This window comes from Dasypus novemcinctus, chromosome 18 (assembly GCF_030445035.2).
Source record: "Dasypus novemcinctus isolate mDasNov1 chromosome 18, mDasNov1.1.hap2, whole genome shotgun sequence".
Classification (NCBI taxonomy): domain Eukaryota; kingdom Metazoa; phylum Chordata; class Mammalia; order Cingulata; family Dasypodidae; genus Dasypus; species Dasypus novemcinctus.
Genome location: NC_080690.1, coordinates 50,536,193 through 50,555,661, shown reverse-complemented (window position 1 = coordinate 50,555,661; position 19,469 = coordinate 50,536,193). Strand labels below are relative to the sequence as shown.

The 19,469-nt window shown below is 43.0% G+C and overlaps 1 long non-coding RNA gene across 2 annotated transcripts; it reads left to right on the top strand.

Annotated features, from left to right (window-relative positions):
• Window positions 1-8: 8 nt before the first annotated feature.
• LOC111759576 (uncharacterized) lies at window positions 9-19,087 on the top strand. Of its 2 annotated transcripts, none has more exons than XR_011646322.1 (3): window positions 9-59; window positions 16,463-16,738; window positions 17,216-19,087. It is a non-coding gene; the product is annotated as an uncharacterized lncRNA (long non-coding RNA). The 2 variants fall into 2 exon arrangements; XR_002793512.3 differs by having other exon boundaries at window positions 30-161.
• The last annotated feature ends 382 nt before the right edge of the window (window positions 19,088-19,469 follow it).

The window sequence follows — 19,469 nt, the reverse complement described above, 5'->3', positions numbered from 1 at the left end:
CCGCCCATGGGCATTCCGGGACGGTGGGGCTGGGCAGCGAGCTGGAGTGAGCGGCTGGAGTGAGTCTCTCTAGTCCCCGGCGCCTGGGCGGGGTTCGCGCATAGGTTACCCGGCTTTCGCAGCTCCTGCGCTCTCCTGTCTGTGGTCGTCTTGCATTTGAAGTCAGTGTGTATTCAGTTTGGTGTCTCCTCACATCGCCCCTGTCTCCCGTGGGCGAGATCTCTCTCTCTTTCTCTCTCTCTTTCACACACACACACAAACACACACACCCTAATCGGCTTTCAACAAAGTGCATTGACATTCTTTTCAACTCTATGCTTATGAATTTGGGCTGAGACAGGGAATTACTTCTGCTGGTTGGGATATACATTTGTGGGATTGCTGGCTTAAATGTAGAGGTCCTAGCTATGCCTGCTGAAAGTGGGGCGCTGGCCCTAGGAAATCTATTTGCTTGAGGGATTGAGGATTTTCAGCTAAAAGGTCAAACTTGGTAGCTTGACCCAGTAACACAACCTTAGTCCTCTGAGGGTAACAATGTGCTATTTGGATCTCTCTTACGAAATACCCACCGGAGTTTAAGCAGCCTTTTTCCTGGTTCCGCCACTAAGGGAGTGAACTTAGAAGTGTGTGAGGCATTCCACCCAACTACATCAAGAATGCTGAGCAGCTTTGGCATATTAGGAACTATACAGCAAGGTGCTGAGGTCTGGACTTAGCGGGTGGGCCATGAGCAGGAGAAAGGGAGTAAAATTGAAGATTCCACTCTTTGTAATGGACTGGACTTACTTGTTCAGTGAAATGGCTCTGGTGTCTCACAGATGTATTTAGGGGTCCATGAAGCAGGCTGAGCTTTCACTTATCAAGTGGGAAGAAGGGCCAGCATTTCAGAGCCACTCTTCAGGTAGGGCAGTAACTTCCCTTACTGTGCCTCAGTATATAAATTCGCCTGAATTTGGAGTTGGGAAACCAGCAGTTCCATAGAATCCTTTGCTAGTTGCTCCAAATAGGTAAAATGTAAAAAGAAAGGGTTGAGTAATTTGTCAATGAAATATAAGAGATTGAGCTTGGGTCTAGCATGGAAGGATAGAAGGAAAAAAAAAAAATAAAGAAAAACCAGAAATGAATGAAAGGGAGAAAGGAAGAACAAACAGTAGGCAAATGTCTTTTCTGTCCTTTCCTTGAACAATTGACACAGACAATCCTAGTCATGACAATCCCAAGAAAGGTTTTTCTTTAGTAATATCCATCAATCTGCAAATGGATGTTAGATATCAGAGAATTATTTGATCAAGAGAGACTACAAAAACAAAGTGCAGAAAATCTAATTTAGAGAAATTAAGGGAATTCTAAATCAAGTGTAGGAAGTTAAGTCCATCCATGTCTGGAGCTCCCAATGGTAGTTGTTACTGGTTTCACCAGCTATTTCTGGTTTTCCCTTTTCCAACCCATGGTAAGATGGTACTTTCTGGTCCCCTTGTGGGAAAGGGGCAGGGCCTGTGACTGGTGCTGGTCAATGAATTGAGTGTAGAAGTGAGGGGTGTCACCTCCATATTGGAGCATTTAATTGCCAGTGCAGTTCCTTCCAGAGTACTCTTTTCCCTCTCTTTGATGATTGGCATGTTTAACAAAGTGGTCACCCTGTCAGCATACATCTTAGAGTGACATTGATAAACTGGGCCCCCAGCTTACCTACGATGTACATGTAGGGGTGAGCAAGTCAGTGAGGTTTTGGAGCCGTTTATTACTGCAGCATGATGTAGTTACTGCTGACCAAAATGCTGCCCTACCCTGAAGTATCTGGCAGAGGCCGAACCAATAGGAAGAAACTGTTATAGGCAGAAAGGAGTACAAATTCATAAATTAAGACCTTTATTTCTGAAGATAGAGAAGGTATCAGGCAGAGGAATCAAACAGAAAAGCTCAACCATTTCAAAAAGCCAGTGGTGTTTCTCTTTCCTTAAAAAAAAAGAGTTCGCAAGAATTATAGTAAACAATTTTAAAGTCAGAGGAATGCAAAGACATTCATAAATATGGTTCCATTGAACTTGTGGTCATCTCACCTAAACTCTTCTAAGCACCTTCCACTGGCCTCAGAACGTTATTCATCATGCTTTAATTAACCAATCATAATAAGATTTAGTGTTACAGATAGGAAAACTGCCTGTTCAGTTATCAAGCATCTGCTCAGTGGAATTTGATTCTGTGCCCAGTTGAGAGATAACCCAGATAATGGAATCCTTATCTCCACATACTCTATATTCCAGTTTAGGATAATTAATTCGTTGATGAGGTTAAAGGTTTTGCTTCTTCTGTAAGTATCATGGCTTTGTGGCTTCTAGGGTGACCAGGGAGTCTGATAATATATACGGCTCCCAGCTTAAACCAGATCACTGTTTGGGTGAATGCTTAGGTCACTGTGAGTGAACTGCCAAGGTTATGGCCATTTGTTAACTGAATGAGACACTGAACCAGTTGAAACTTGAGGAGAAAACTGACCTGTGCACAGCCATGTTACATATGAAGGACACCTTGTCATTTGTGTAATACGATCAGATTAGAATTCTTTTGAAGGGATTAACCATGTAAGTCTTTGACACAGTACAGAAAATTGGAAGTGACATGCTCTCCTATATTTCTTCTCATTGTAGTTTTTATCATGGCCTTTGGCAATATAGACTGTGGAAGGGGAAGAGGAGGCAGGAGAGCAAAAAGGGTATAAAGGAGGTGTCGGTGTGAACTGAAAAGGGAAATTGTCTCTGGCTTTGTTATTTAGCTCCCATGGGGCTGTGAGCAGGTGGATTCCATCTTTCTGATGTTTTCACCTTGCTTGTAAAGCAGGAAGCTCAATTGCTCCTTTTTTGAGCTTCAGTTGTCTGGGATATAGAAGTATGGAGTTTAATTAGAGGTGTCCTTCAGGTTCAAAATGGGATTTAGTCATTATGAATAATGGAAAGGCTTGATTTTATTAATGAATGAAAAGATTGCTTGATGGAACTTGAGAAGGAATGAAAGATTAAAAGACATAATATACTATTATATATACAGCTGCCAGTAATAAATTAACATTAGCTCTGGGTTCCTTACACTTTGCATCCTGAATATATACTTATAGTTCAGGTCTCAAGAATCACCATAAATTATCTGTCTGTCATTCCTTCTATGCCAAAAGCTACAGACTTATGCTATTTCAGTAGCACAGCAGTATCTAAAATCCCTGGTGCTACAAGGCACACACTATTAATTTATTCCTTATTGAGTGCCCACATAAACCAGAAGGATATGCAACAGCCAACTCTGACTAGGAAGAAGAGGAGAAAGAGAAGAGGGCACCGGACTGTGAGCATTCTAGCGAACACTGGTCTCGCTTAAATTTCAGCTCAGCTGTTTGGGTCTGAGGTGCTCACTGGTTAAGAAGAGGTGCAAATTCAGACTGTCCTGGTGAGTGAAGTAGCCCTGCAAGAAAGGTTGTGAAGGAGTTCTGTCGCGAGTTCTCCTAGCCCCTGGGACTTGGTCTTATACCCAAGACCTGTGTCAGGACAGGGCTCAGTGCTGGTGACATCTGGTGGCCTGCCCGGGGTGCGCAGTCAAGCCATGAAGCTCTCCAGCGAGAAGTGGGACATTGGCCTTGTCCAGCTCACCCAGGCCAGACCCCTGGTGCCTGCATCAGCCTGAGAGTTCGGTTTCTGACAGAGATTCCCTGAATTCATGTTGATTTATGGTTGAGATCCGGGAGACTCAGCAGCAGGCTGGGAGTGGATGTGGAGAGGGGCTGCTTTTTAGGACGACAGGAGGCTCCTCTCAGTCTGGGCTGCACATGCCACAGACTCGTGCTGTGGCGGAGTGTGGCTCAGCCGAGCTCTGTGATGAGGCAGGGAGTTTGCCTCCGCCAGACTGTCTCTCTGCTTCAGTGCAGACTGGTTATTGGAACGCTCAAGCAATTTTCAGTCGTCTTTGTCAATAAAGTCAGTCTCTTCTCCACAAGGGGAATGAAAATGAGATTTTGAGGCCTCTAAGGGGCTCTTTTCTTTTGCCACTTTATCTGCCCAGGAGCCAGGGAGTAGCTCAGTGGAGTAAGGTGGCAGCTATTTGCTATGCCCCAAACCCGGTTGACAGGTAATACCACATGCTTCTGAACAAGACAATGTGATGATAATGGGATACTGCTAAATTCTTCTCAGAGAAGCAGTTTCCTTAAAGCCGTGACCTTTATTGATGAGCGACATAGGGGAAGAAAATGAAAAGAAGGAGATGATAAAGAAAGACACTAAGAAGAAAAGTAACTGCTAATCACACCAGGAGAGGGAGGCTAAGGGGTAATCTGTGACCTAAAAATAAGTAATTTGTTATTTTGACAACTTCTCCTGAAGCAATAGACTAGGAGGAGCCACTAGCGCCATCGGCTGGCTGGGACTTCCACTTCTTGCTTAAGACATCAGTAAATAGAAATCACAAACAGTAAGTAGTCTGTCTTCTAAGCATCCTCCAGCTCTAAGAAACATTGGATAATGTTTGACTTCCTGTGATGTTTCTTTCATTGAGAAAGAGACACAAGTGAGGAATGAGGTTGAAAAGCACATGGTTCCTATTAATCCACACTGCGATTTTCATGCCCTTTCTGACCCTGGGGCCATAACTGCTCACATAAGGTGAGTTCTTTCATCTCCACCAAGTCATAAGGATGGAAGGGCCCAGCAGAACCCTGTTGGGAGATGGAAGTGGCACATCCAAATCAGGCCTGTGGAAGGTATTGGGGTATAAGTAACTTCACCAGCAGGTGGCCAGGTTCCCATGTCATCTACCTCTCTTGCACCATCACCTCTCCCTTAGTTCATACCTCTGGGCCACTTGGAGGGAGACCCCCTAATGAACAGCTGATGGGGGAAAAGGATGCTTGAGCTAAGTTTGTGGAGGGATCAGCTTGGCATGTGGAAGCAAATGGACTAATATGAATGGAGATGTGAGGTGAGAGTGCACCCAGGGTGTCTGTCTGGGTGGTGGAGACCCCTCTGCCTGGCGTGGGGAGCAGGAAGAGCTAGGACTGGAAAAGCATGTTGGGGCTGGGGCTAGACCAGGCAGAGATGGGCAGCCAGCATCTGTTGCAGGAGTTTCTGGTGTGGAGCCTTGTATCAGCAGCTCTACTCATATTTTGAAAACACATCTTTGTGGACTTAGTTCTATTGTTGTTAATTACATGTGTGGTTGCTGCCTCAATGTCTGTCTACCCTGGTGGAGAATGAGCTCCAAGAGTCCAGGGAGCTTGTTAGTTTTGTTCATTGATATTTTCCTCTGGCCTAGAGCAAGGCCTGGAATGTAGCTACACTCAGCAAATACTTGATGGAATGAAAACCTGATTTCATTTAGTAGACAAGCTTTCAGGCATGGACTTTGACAGGCAGTGATGACCCACTGGAGGCTTTTGGTCAGAGGAGCTACTTGAAAGCAATGTTTTTGGAAGATTGGGCATCATATTGAGGGGTTGAGGATAAGAATAAAGATGCCGTTCAATTAGGGATCTGGGAGGCAGCCTCAGAGAGGCCTTAAGAATCCAGTCTGGATTCTGGTGCCCTGGATTTCAAAATCTATTACCATGCACTGTGTGACTTTGGGCAAGTTACTTAACTTCTCTGTGCCTCAATTACTTCATCTGTAAAATGAGGGTAGTGATACTTATCTCATAGGGCTGTTGCAAGATTTAAAGGGCGTAATATACATAAATCACTGATGTGCTGGCTCATAGTAAATAATTGAGTATAAGTATGATTATAGCAAAGATTCAGACTAAAATGATAAGAAATGGACAGAAGAGGTGGAGATGAGAGATACTGGAACAAAGAACATGTCATGTTTGATGGCTATTTGGAAATAGAGTGTGAAGTTGAGGGCCAGTGAAGACCGCTGTACATTCAGTGTGTCCTTAATTGGAAGCTGCTACTTGCAAGGCAGACAACCCTGGGATCCAGACAGCAACAAAAGAGGCAGACACCGAAGTCAGAGGACACATGGAAAAGAAGAGGAGCAGATCTCCCAGCTACTCTATAATCAGCTTATGAATTGTGGAATTTGATGTGAGTTGGTTAGTCATATGTCACATGTGACTATGTGGTTCTCAGCCTGCCTATTTTTCCTAACTACAGATTTTCTTGGCAACTGAATGCCTGTTAACACTCTGAGACTTAGCTACATTTTAGTTAAGAAGTCCAGAAGACTTTGGACTTGGCTTTGAAAAATTGAACGTGAATTGAATTTGCATTATTTAAACAGCTTATTCAGATGAACGCTGCTATCTCTTCAGATTTGCAATTTCAAAGACTCAAAATTTGATATTTCAGCAGCAACAATGACATCTAGGGGTTGGTTTCTACAGGTTTAATCCTAGATATATGTCCTCTACATTTTGAAAAATAAGGGTACTAGCATGTTGATTCCATCCAAAATGTTTGCTTGGACTGTTTGAATCTGGTTGGCGGCCAGGTTACCACTGGTGGATCAAAGAAAGAAAAAAACTTGGAAGTGGCTTCTGCTGTCATGTAAGAAAGCAACTTTCCTTCTAAATTGTAAAACCTCTCAGTTTGCTTAATATACTCATTTCCTGAGTATATTTCCTGATCCTTTAAGTTTCTGGTTATCTTAGGATGGACCAAGATGTCATGTTTGTGTTGATACTGGTGGTTGACCTTTTTTTTTTTTTTCTTTCTTTAGGGTGGGTATTTGTCCAGTTTCTTGCATTGGCAAGTAGAGCGTACAGAGCTGATGTATCTGTCCATTTCACCCTCTAAAGAGTTCCTGAACCCTTCTCCTTTTACTAGTGCTTAAAAATCTCCAGCAGCTTTTAACTGAATAAAGACCCAGACCTTTATTTGGCCTTTGAGGCCCGGCCTGATATCCTGCCTCAGCCCATCACACGTGACCAGCCTTGGCCTGCGTTTTTGGTTTCACATTTGCACCATGCTCTGTGTCCTCCCCACTGCTCCCCACTCCCCACTGCATGGTGATCTCTTACTCTTCCTTCAGGTCTCAGCAAAAGAGTCATTTTCTCAGGGAAGCCTTTGCCAACCTCTGTGACCAGGTAAAACCTCCTAGGGCCTGGGGCACTTTGTTCACAGCTTTTATTATAGCTGTTATTTACCCAGATGGTCAGTGTCAAGGCCCTTCCATTAACTGTGACTTCTGTGGGGCCAGCTACGATGTTGTGTCCCTATCACTCTGCATGGTGCCTGGCACTTAGACGATGCTCAAAAAAGAAACAAGCAGTAAGGAATACATGAATAAATGAATGAATGATAACTCTAATGGAGTTTGTCTTGGGTGCTTCGAGCTCATCATTCCAGCATCAAATCACTTCATTTGATCTTGTAAAATAGAGAACTGGAGGATAGAGAATATGGGATTAAATGTTGTGGATTCTAGGGCACCCTGAGGAAAGTTTGTTTTAAAGGAATACTTAAAATCGTGGGCTTCAGAGATGAGTATAGAAAGTTCCAGTTATTTGAGTGGTCTCGTTAATCAAAGATCCTTCTGCCTATTCACATTGAAATGATGTGGAGTAAAGGGGCACCTGGTAAGCCCAATTTTGCCTTAGTAGAGAATTTCCTCTACGTTAGCTGAGAATTCTTATAATCCAAACTCTTGGCAGCGAGTCTAAGAAGTGGAGTTGCATTCTCACAGCTCTGGGGAAGAACTGTTCAACTTCTCCAGGGAAAGAATTAAAAGACATCATTTGCCTCACTAATCTCAGGTTAATATAGTCTTGCTATTTTATCTATTAGGGGAGATTATTAAGTGACATCTTAATTTGGAGCAAGGATTTGTAATTTGCAATTGACTTTGAAAGAAAAACAAGTAGGCCCAAGGGAACAAAGGGTTAATGCCTCAAAGCCCCTGTCTTGGGTATTCTTATTGCTTTTATATTTAGCCTAGTTTTCAAAGTCAAAAGTAAAAGCGTAGCACCTAAGTTAAGGGCACAGCCTCTGGGGTTGGACTGCCTGGTCTGTTTCTTGGCGCTGTCACTTACTAGCTCTGTAATCTTGGGCACATGGTTCTACCTGTTTGTGCTCCAGCCCTTCACCTGGAGCTTGCAGAGGATAACAGATGCACAGTGTTACTGTGTGGACTTTATGAATGAATATACCTGTGCCCCCGAAGAAAGTGCTAGTTAAGCATTAGCTACAGTTACTCCTCGAGAAGTGACGGTGTATGTGCTTTTTTTTTTTTTAAAGATTTATTTATTTCTCTCCCCTCTCCCCCCGCCCCGGTTGTCTGTTCTCTGGTTTGTGTTTTCTGTGTCTTCTTCTTTGTCCGCTTCTTTTGTTGTCAGTGACACGGGAATCTGTGTTTCTTTTTGTTGCGTCATCTTGTTGTGTCAGCTCTCCATGTGGGCGGCCATTCTTAGGCAGGCTGCACTTTCTTAGGCTCTCCTTATGGGGCACACTCTTTGAGCGTAGGGCTCCCCTACGTGGGGGATGCCCCTGCATGGCACGGCACTCTTGCATGCATCAGCACTGAGCTTGGACCAGCTCCACACGAGTCAAGGAGGCCCAGGGTTAGAACCGTCGACCTCCCATGTGGTAGACAGACGCCCTAACCACTGGGCCAAGTCCACTTCTTGGTGTATGTGCTTTTACCTCTCCTGCTGCATGGATAGAGATTGTGGTGCAGCAGCCTCTTGCCCTCACTCATTTCAGTGTTAAAGCACCTAAAGTGTAGGCAATGCTGAAGGACTGCAGAGATCCACAGGTTCTATGGTCATGGCAGATGGCTCTGGAGCTTGTCAGTCATGTCAGTTGGTCCTACTTTGGAGTTTGTGTTCCTGAGTGTGATGGAGCTGGACTCAGATATGACCTTTCTACACATGCCTCTTCTGTTACTTTTACTGGACCTGTGGTTGGCATTTGGGTTGGTGTATACTCAGGAGACCTGAATCTCTGGACTGTCCATGCGGTGGCCAGGCCCTGGGTCTCAGCAGACTTGTAGCTCCTACCCTCTGGCTTGTTGGACTCACCCTGACCAGCCAACAGGGAGGTGAAGAAGGTCAGCCACCACACCAGGGAGCCAAGAGTGCCTATAGCTGCAAGCAGGAGAATTGCATCCATCATCCATGTGGAATCTAAGCCCCCTCTTGATGTAGAGGGGGGCTGGACATCACCATCCCAGGATCCACAGGATGGAGGAATAGAGTATAGATTAGAGTGGACTTACTGGTGTTCTGCTGGGGAACTATTGTGATTAGTAAGGGAAGAAATTGTAATAGTGATGTGGAGAGGGTGGCCATGGTGGCTGCTGATGATAGGGAGATAGAAGAGGAGATATGGTGTGGGGCATTTTCGGGATTTGGAATTGTCCTGGGTGGTGCTGCAGGAATGGATGCTGGATGTTGTATGTCCTGCCATGACCCACAGGTTGGACTGGGGGAGAGTATGGACTACAATGTGGACCACTGTCCATGTGGTGCAGCAGTGCTCCAGAGTCTATTCAGCAGGTGCAGTGGATGTGCCATGGTGATGGAATGGGTTGTTGATGTGGAAGAAGTGGGGTGGGGGGGTTTTTGGGGACCTCATTTTTTTCTGAATGTAACATTAAAAGAAAATAAAAGAAAAAGAAAAAAGACCGGATGCTATCTGGAGGGCCCCTGCTTTCAGGGGAGTTAGGATCCCTGTTTGAGAGAGAAGGTCCCCCCCCCCCCAAGCACAGCCATGGTATTTACCAAGTCCATCCTTTCACTGAGCAAATATTTCTTGAGTACCTATTATGTGCCAGGTGCTGTGCCAGGCACTAGGAATGCAGCAGGGGAAAAGACGGACCAAATTTCTACCCTCATGGGCCTTCGGCTCTAGGGGAAGATAGACACAAATGGGTAAACAGAACAAAACGCAGCACAGGTTCAGATTGGGGCTGGTGCAATGAAGAAAATGGGTGGAGTAAGGAGTTAGGAGGTGTGGGGTGGTGGAGCCACTGTCTTAGAGAAACGGGGTATTCAGGGGAGACTGCTCTGAGGGGGATCAGAAGAATAATGGTTCCAGGCTTGGGGGGCCTTAAAGCGAATAGAGCCTGGATCAAACAATATAAGGTGTGGGAAGGCCAAAGCAGAGCAAGGTAGGACCAGGGAGTCAGGAGGTCCTGAGGAAAATGAACTGTGTGGATGGCAGAGCACAGGGGAAGGTGTTATACTACTCTGTTGGTGGTGCCCAGGGAGGCATCAGGAAGAGAAGGGCTACACATGCCTCCCTCACCTTCATGAAGGGTGTTCTGGGGGCTGCACAAGGTTCCCATGGCTTGTACCCCAGTGCCTGGCACGTGCCATTTTCTCCAGCAGGTGCCGTGTCTAGCTAAGCCCCTTCTCCTCTTCCTCGCTGTACCGGGAAATCGACACAGGGTTCAGTGATGCCAGCAGAGAGCCCAAGAGCAAATGGGATTTTAAAGTTGTTAGGGCATTTTGGCATTCAGTTTCCCAAGATGAACAAAGTGTCTTGTCTGGTAATTGCAATTAATGGCTCCGCTATTCAAGCATATCCGTCAATAAATCTTCTCTAATAACCGATTGGGCTCAGTAGTTGCCATAGTTATGTCTCTAAATTGAGCCCAGGGTAGTTGGCCATGACACTGACCTTATTGGGGTCAGGCCTGCTTCCTGTCTGTATGGCTCCATATCCCAGGAATTAAAGTTACCCTCTAAATGATTGGCTTTGAGCCAGTTGAATGACAAGCTCAGTCCCTTGGCTTGACTGCCTGGAGATTTCCTGTAAATTTCTCAAATGTGAATAAAAATCTTCGAAACCCCATAATGTCAACAGGTGTAGTAATTAATCCTGCCTAGTCCACCTTTGTGTGGTGCTGAAAAGTCATCAACAGGGAGAGTCCACGTTAGAGCAGCCATCCTCAGTGTTATTCACAGCAGGTCTCACCTCACATTCCCTGCTCGACAAGGCCAGTGCTTTACCCCGCGCTGTTTCCTTCCATGTCTCCCTTACCATTATTCTGTAGCTGATCCCTCAAGGGCCATCATGCTTGCTTGTTTGGCTAAGGGATCCATTTCTGGAAACTCTAGCCATTCTTTCAGAGACTGGGGCTGTTCCTTTTCCTTCTCATCTCCCTGGCATGTCTTGTGTCCTCAGGGAAACTTGTATTTCTAGAATGCTATCTCACAACCAAGATTGGAACACCTAATGAGGTGGGGGTATTTTTAAATGTGTCTATTTATGCATTTGAGATGATTACAGGTAATTGCAAAGAAGGTGGAAGCTCTAGAAGCAAAAATATTCAGTAAGATATTCTCTCTTAATTCATATCTATGTAAAATCCCTAAAAAAGGGGGCGAGGAAGGAGTGAAGACAATGGAAGCTTAAGCATGTACTTCCTGTCTCTGGTTGGGTTCAAGACTTGATTTTCGCTTTCCAAACTCTTCTTTTCGTTCTTCTCCACTTTTACTCTTCTTCCACGGTTTTTCTCAGAATCGATGTCATCAAGTTTTAGAACTGGGAGGATCCCAGAAATGGGAAGAGCAGGGAGGTGGTGTGGCCACAGGACATGGAGCAGAGCTGTGGAATCAGCAATCCTGCCACTGGCCCAGTTTCTGCAGCACCTCCCTTTCAGGGGAATCCCCCTAACACACTGTGTGGCCATGCTTAACATTTTTACCTTCTCTTGGTTGGTCTTGCTTATGAGAAAGATGGAGAAGGACTTCAACATCCAGAAATCTGCCTAGACATCCCTTTAAGGTGAAACAAAACTTAAAAAAATAATTGGTTTGCATTCCACTTTTCCTATAATCTTCAAATATAAATAAAAGTGATGGTGTCTGTTATCAAAGTGGATAAGGTTTGTGAAACTCCCTTGGGCCATTGCAGGAATACTCATTATCTTTTGGACTGTTGTGTTTTAAGTTAATACCAAAAGGAAACTAACCAGTCCATGTGCAGGTTCAGATAGAAGAAATGTGCATGCTTTTAAACTGCTGCATCGCAGTGGCTCATAAAAGTGTTTTGATGGATGTGTGGTAGAATTTGAATTATTAAGCCATGTCAAATAGAATTTTGGCTTCCCTGTTAATGATGCATCATGGAAAGGAGTTATAGAAATAGCAAGAGATTTGTTTTAATAAAAGAGGAAAAAAGGAAAGGCATATTAAAGCCAATAAACACATGGAGCTGTACATTGGAGGCACCCACTGCGTTCTTCAACTCCCTTCTCTCCCGTATGCTTGGTGCTCCTCACCACCTCCACTGAGATATTCAACACAGACATCTAATTAGTTCTAGGGGACACTGGGTCCAGAGCCAAGAGATACCTCCTCACACTGACTTTTCCCAGACTTGTGGAATATCTCCAGGTTTCCGAATCCCGTCCCAAATGTATTTCTTCTGCAGCCTGACTGGTTCATTGCTCATCGTGGTATCTGGGCTTGGAGAAGTCAATGCAGACAACTCTGCTGAACACTTTAGTTCCAGTCCAGGGTAGATGGCAGATGCGGCTGTGAACCATAAAGCACACAGTGGGTACCCAGAAAGCCCAGCCATGGCAGGAACAAAGGTTGGCTCTGGTCCTCTTCCTGGAGGTGACCATAGGGAGAGAGGAGCCTCAGAGAGAGGCAGAACAGAAGGACTTGCAGAGAAATTGGAGTGAGAATTGATATCTAGGAGAAGAGTCAAGCAGAGGAAGTATGATAAAGGGGTGGAGCAGACCCGGCAAGAAAGGCAAGTTCCGGATGGATGAGAGCCAAGGAACCTGTGGCGGGGAGGCTGTGCCTCAGCAAGCCCTGACTTCTCCTAGCCCACCAGCGCAGCCTTTCCCTTCTCCATCCTTCCCTTGCCCCTTTCTTCCTCCCTCCTAGCCTCCTTTGTCCCTTCTTCATAATTATTGCCTTTCCCTTTTAATTATAATCCAAAGCAGTTTTTAAAATGTTTTATCTTTGTTGATACATTTTTAAGTAGTCAATGTATGCATATAGTATAACTTTCAAGACAAAAATGGGAATAGAGTGAAAATAAAGTGTCCCCTACCCCTGTTAGCTCAGTTCATGTATGCAGAGGATGCAACTGTGGTTAATCATTTATTGTATTTATTTCCAAAGAGAGTCTAAGCAAATAACTATAGAAGGTGTATTATACACATTGTTTTGTACCTGGCTTTTTTCTTCTTCATTTGACTGTATAATCTTGGAAATTGTGCCATAGTGGTACATATAGAGTTGCCTTATTGATTTCCAAGTCTCCACAGTTTCCATTTTCTGGATTTACCATAAGTCGCTCTACAATTCTTCCATTAGTGGACATTTAGTTTGATTCCAATTTTGGCTGTCATGGATTTTCTTGTGCACATGTATGGATATAGTTGAAGAATATGTCTTTAGAAGTGGCATTGCTGATAGGTACATTTTACATTTTGGAAAAATAATCACCAAATTCCCCTCCAGTTTCCACTGCCACCTTGACAAAACCAGTGTTACCAACAGTTGGTCTTTGCCACTCTGTTAGATACAAACACATATCTCTTTGTTGTTTTAATTTGTCTTTCTCTGGTTGTGAGTCAGATCACTGGTATTTCCTTTTCAGTGAACTGCTTGCTCATGCAAAGGGTATTTTTGATAAATCTGGAGGGAAGAGAATTAGGTTCATGGAGGTCACCAATGGGGAAAGATTTGAGAGGGCAGCAAAAGAATCAAATGAGCTTTATGAAAGAAAAATAAACTCAAAGGCTATTTCTCTCCTCACAGAAGCCACTGTATCTGGATTATGCTATGTCAACGTGCCGGTGAGGCATAGATGACTCTTTGGTTTGATGAATTAACATTTTTCCACCTGGAATGTGATGTAAGAGCTTTTCCCCTCTCAAACCTAGTGCTCACAATGCCACACTAGCACTGCTAGAGTATGTTTTCATTGCAAATTGCATGTAAAAACTGTGGATTCATTGCAAATAAAAGTTTAGATTTACTGTGACGTGACCACAATGTAATATTTTCATCCATAAAGTCCTCAGTTATTTGCTTGCTTTAGTGCATTAGACTAGAATGAGCCATCTCATTTTCAGGGAGTGACCTTGAGGTGGCAGCAACATTACATTCAATTCTGTGATGAACCAAGTCCATTACAAAGTGAAAGTAAAAATTGCAATAAATCAGACTAATACTGATTGTTGTAATTTTATTATCAGAGCATTAAGTCAATAAAACTTATCTGAAATGTCATTTGCATTGTATACAATTTTTACTAGTTATCCGGTATGTCTTAAAAGCATGTTTAAAACAACAAAATGAAGAAATTGGTGATAAATTGTGCAAAAGCTGAGACTTGCCTCATGCTGTAGTAAAAGTAAATTGTCACTTGATTCTTTCCATTGTAAAATACTCTTTTTGCAGACTTTTAACTATACCATAATGCTTTATGTCAGCCCAACTGTATTAGCGCCCTATTGTCTGATTACTTATTTTCCTACAGGTTGTCTGGTACTTTTTCATTTATGATTTTATACAGGAAGGTCATCTAATATATGGCATCCTTACAGGAAAAGACAATGTGGTTTATTATTTTATTTTTTATTAATGAGGAATAATGAAATTTATGAAAGAAGTCAGAAAAATTTATTGAAGAATCACTGTAAAAAACATGCAAATTAAAAAAACCCTGCTTAATAGCATATTCATTACCAGGGAGCTTCTAAGTAATGAATTAGTTGGGTAAAAGGCAGGGTATTAGGTGAGGTAGTATTGCTTACATCAGGTATAATACATGATTACTATGCATTTTTATCTTGTCAATTGTTATTAGATTATTGCAATATTGTTTTGCAATTACTTAAGATGCAAGACACTAAAAATGTTTAGACCCATATTTTTGCAACTTTTTTTTTTTTTCATTTTTATGTGATGGCTTGCTGACATGTAAGTTATAGGAAGTTGGGAAAATAGATTCTGAATGTACCCCTATTTTGATATATTAAAGATGTTCTGGTTATCACTTTGGTCTTGGTCTTTACGAAAACCTTTTTAAGAAAAATGTGAAGTTGAGGCTTTCTGCTGTGGATGAGTCCCTGGTCCAGCTCTGTGATCCATCTCTGTGGCTTCATGCAGTGGCCTGGCCTCTTGGCACTTCAGCTACCTCATCTGTACAGTGAGCTGGTTGGTGTGAGTGCATGTATGCAATTATTCATGCACCCAATAGACATTCATGAGTGGGTTGGGAACTATGTTGGGGACTGGGGATCCTGAGATGAATGAAGTACCAGCCAGGTCTGGGAGGGCTCACAATATGAGTGAGAAGGAAGGCATATAAACAAAGTTTTTTAGCAGCTGTTGTACAGGGGACAGTAGGGGTCTCAGCAGTTGTCCACAGCGTGTGTAACAGAAGTGAGCATGTATTTTGTGCCAGGCACAGTGCTGAGTGCTTTATGTGTGCTGTTTCTTATAACTCTCTTCCTAATCCCATGTTGCAGAGGAATTATGATTATCCCTATTTTACAGGTGCAGGAACCGAGGCACAGAGAATTTCTCATATTTAGGACAGATCATTTAAGTGATGACCTGGGATTTTAACATGGGGTTGTACCACATCCCCATGTTCCTCTCCTTCCTTTTATCCTTACTTAGGAAATACCCTTTGTCTGCAGAATGGACCTTTAGTTCTTCCATCTCATGTATAACACTCCTAGAGAAAGGGCACACATCTTAGACAGAAGGAAACCAATGCACAGAGGACAATAAACAGAAGTGACTTTTACCTTATTCAGGGACTGGGTCAACTGTCAGTGCTATTGTCCCAGTTCCTCTGATTTGCTGACTCAGAGTGGGAAGGCATTTTATGGAAATCTCCTAGGACAGACGCCTTCCCTTGGAATTTCTCCTGTCACTGAGAAGTGGAGCAGTGCAGTGGAAAGAGCAGGGCTCTGGGCTCAGACAGCCTGAGTCAAATCCCAGGAAAAAGACACTTAAGGTCCCAACCCCAGTTCATCATCCCTAAGTGGGAAACCAATTCTGACCTCCTCCTAGGTTTGCTGAAGGTTAAAGTAGGTAATAACTATTGTCCTGAGCCCAGAGTCTGGAAGTTAAAATTGCTCAATAAATGCTTTTCCATGACTTTTACTACTGGTGGTCTTTTCCTCCTGGGTAATCAGTATAAATAGATATGTTCTAGAAAATCCACAACAAAATTAAATTACCAGCTCACATTTTATCTGAATCTGACTGATATGAAGATCAAAGTAATAGATAGTTAATTGTTAATAATTCAGAAATGCTTTTTGGTAACAGCAACCAGCATTGTGAATCTCAAAGTTGATTATTAGATAAGATACTTATTCTTCCCTTAGGAGAAGTATTGTAATTTTGGTGATAGTGCTGATTTGAGGGGGCTGATAGAATATGCTGAAAAATATTCACATAAAATAGGCTAAGATTACAAGTTCTTTGAATTGCAGGATGTGTATATGCATGCATGTATTTCAGAATCAACTTGTCTTCTGGCTGCTCCTTTAGCTTTGTACAGTTCTCCTGGAAGTAGAAGTTGTATCTGAAATGCAGAAAATTCAGATTCACCTTCCACAGAGCCTGTGATCCCTACAATGGTCTTGCTTTGACTTTGAGGGAAAAAGATCTGAAAATGAGCCACTGTACTCACTGTGCCATTGTGAAAGGGACAGCGACACATCAACAGACACTTCCTGGTACCAAAGCCAACACGCCCTTTCTCTTTCTGTTCTGGAAAGAGATAGACAGGAGGAATGTGATGAAGGTGACCACAGATTTTTCAAGGTAAATATTGCGTTCAAGTGGAACTCCACTGAGCATGCTCAAGGATCAGACTCTTGGGTTCTGCCCAAGGTTTTAACTGTAAACTACAATGTAAACTATACTCCATGCAGTGCAGCAGTGCTCCAAAATGTGTTCACCAAATGCAATGAATGTGCCACAATGATGAAAGAGGTTGTCGATGTGGGAGGAGTGGGTGGGGAGTGGGGTATATGGGAACCTCTTTTATTGTTTAATGTAACAGTTTTTGTGATCTATGTATCTTTAAAAAAAGGCAATAAAAAATGGAAACAAAACAAATATTTGAAACAACAGGAGGGACTGCTGCTGGTGGAATGGTTCTTTTTCTGTCCTCTAAAGGAAAAAAAATCCTCCTTTTGTGATGGTGTCAGACACAAGACAACTTTCATGTTTACAGTTGGGATTAGTGGCATGAGATGGTTTTGTTCCTAAATTCTTCCTCTTGCTCTACCTCCCCAGGCTCAGTCTGCCCCAGGCCAAATTCCTGTGTCCTCATGCCAAGGCTCAAAATTATTCTGAGTCTGAAAGGAAAGAAATGGAGAGGCCTAGTCCTCCAACAGAAACAGAGGACAGGAAAAGCTGAAAAATGGATTGAATCCTTCCCTGGAATGGTCCAGAAAAGATTAAAAAAGGCCCATTATCTGGGTCATTTTAGCTCGATGAATTCAAGATTTCAAGATGGTAACCTGATTGAACTCATTTTCTTTATCATCATCATCCTCATCATCATCACCATCTTCTTTTCATTTTAAGAAAAAAGTATGTGAAATGCCACAAGGGATTCTGGCTGCCCACCCAGAATAGGAACTCGCCAGGTTAACGGGCTGCAGTGTTTAATGCAAAACAAATTGCCAAGCTGGCACTGAGCAATGTGAAATCCAACTGGCTTGAAACTGTCTCATTAAAGGACCGTCCACACAGCAAGCAAATGCACTTGGCAATAATCGTGTGATTCCTTCTCAGCAATCACGGGAGTGATATTTGCTGCTAGGCAGCCAATCATTTCCCACAAATCTGTTTGCAGTTTCTCTTGCTTGATATTCTGCCTCTTCTAAAATCTCCCTCCCCTGCTTTTACCCAATCACCTCTACCAAACACAGTAGAATCCTCAGCAAAGATAATCCTTTAAGTTGACTTCAAGACCCACAGGGTTAAGTATAAAGTCTGAATCCCAAGCCAAACAATTCAGTAAGCCCTCTCCTACCCTTTGCAGATTAGATACAAACACAATTCTGGTGGAGAAAACACCTTCCTTGGGTTGAGTCTTCACAAAGTAGATGTTTATATTTATGCCAAGATTTGTTCCTAACCTATGCTTTGCATTTTTTTTTTTTAAGGAGAAAGGAAAAATCACCATATGCAAACAAGTTAAAACATTTCTCATGTTGCAGAATTGAATGTTACCAGCATTTATATTTCTTATGAGTTGGCTCCTAAATTCCTTTTAAAAAAAAGTAACATACTTGTATCTCTCCCAAGAATGATGGGAAAGGGTTTATCATTAATCCTGACACACTGATAACTCATTGCCATCAGAGAGTTGTTCAAGCCAAAAATGCCCTTGGAGTAACCCTATATTTCTTTGTTTTTTCACATCCCACTTAACTCATTAGCAGGTTTTGCTGGCTCTATCTCACCCCTACTCTCAAAAATCCAAGTCCATTTACTTCTCTCTACTTCCACTACTATCATCTCAGGTCCCACCGTTACTTACCTGACACTTGTGAAAATCTCCATCCCCCTATCACTGCTGCGACACCTGATTCCTGTAATCCTAAGCCAGATAATGTTACTGCTTTGCTTGAAAACTGCCAAGGTTTCCTGATGCCAAAAGAATAAAAGTCAAACTCTTTACTCTTTTCTAAGACCCTTGCCTCTCACTGATCTCATCTGGTATCACTCACCCCCTGCACTTTAACCATACAGACTTACTTTCTGTCCTGGAAATCACCTGTGGGCCTTATGGATGCTCCAAATGTTCTTTCTATGTTCTTTGCATGGCTGGCTTTATCTCACTCTTCAGGTTTCTATCCAAATGCTCCCAACCACCTATGCTATAAAGTAGTGCTCCCTACACCCTGCTTGATCTTGCCAATGATTCTCAGTCACTCCATCCTATTTTTTCATAGCACTTACAACTTCATGAAGTCATCTTGTTTGTGGTTTGTTTACGGTTTAATTGTTGTTCTCCCCCTACTAGAAAGTGAGCACCAGAGGGGCCAGGGTCCTCGTTAGCTGTTCTCGGCTGATCAAATATTCAGCACCAAGGACAGCATCAGACCCTTTGCCCAACCTGTGTGTGAAGTAATGAATAAATGAGGTCATCCCAAATCCTTAAGGCCAATGCATGAAGTCATTGAATCCTCTCGTTTTGCAGTCTTTTTTCTTCCCAATGGTCCTTTGGCTTAGTTATCAGTCTCCAGAAAATTCTTGGATGAGCAACTCTTCCAGGTTTACTTTTTACTCTGCTTTCTTTTGAATAGCCTTGTAGTCGTGCATCTTGTTGCTCTGTCATAGAAGTCATTCCACACAAAGGTATCCTTTACTGTTCTCCAATATCAGAGGCAGAGCAGTGTCTAATTTTAATATCCTGGTGTTTGTATAGAGAGACAGTTTGTAAAGGGATGACAATGAATTAGAGGAAAGCTCCTGAATAGGGCCACCTGAGGGATCTCAGTCCTCTGGACAGCCCTTTGGACAGCCCTTGCAATGC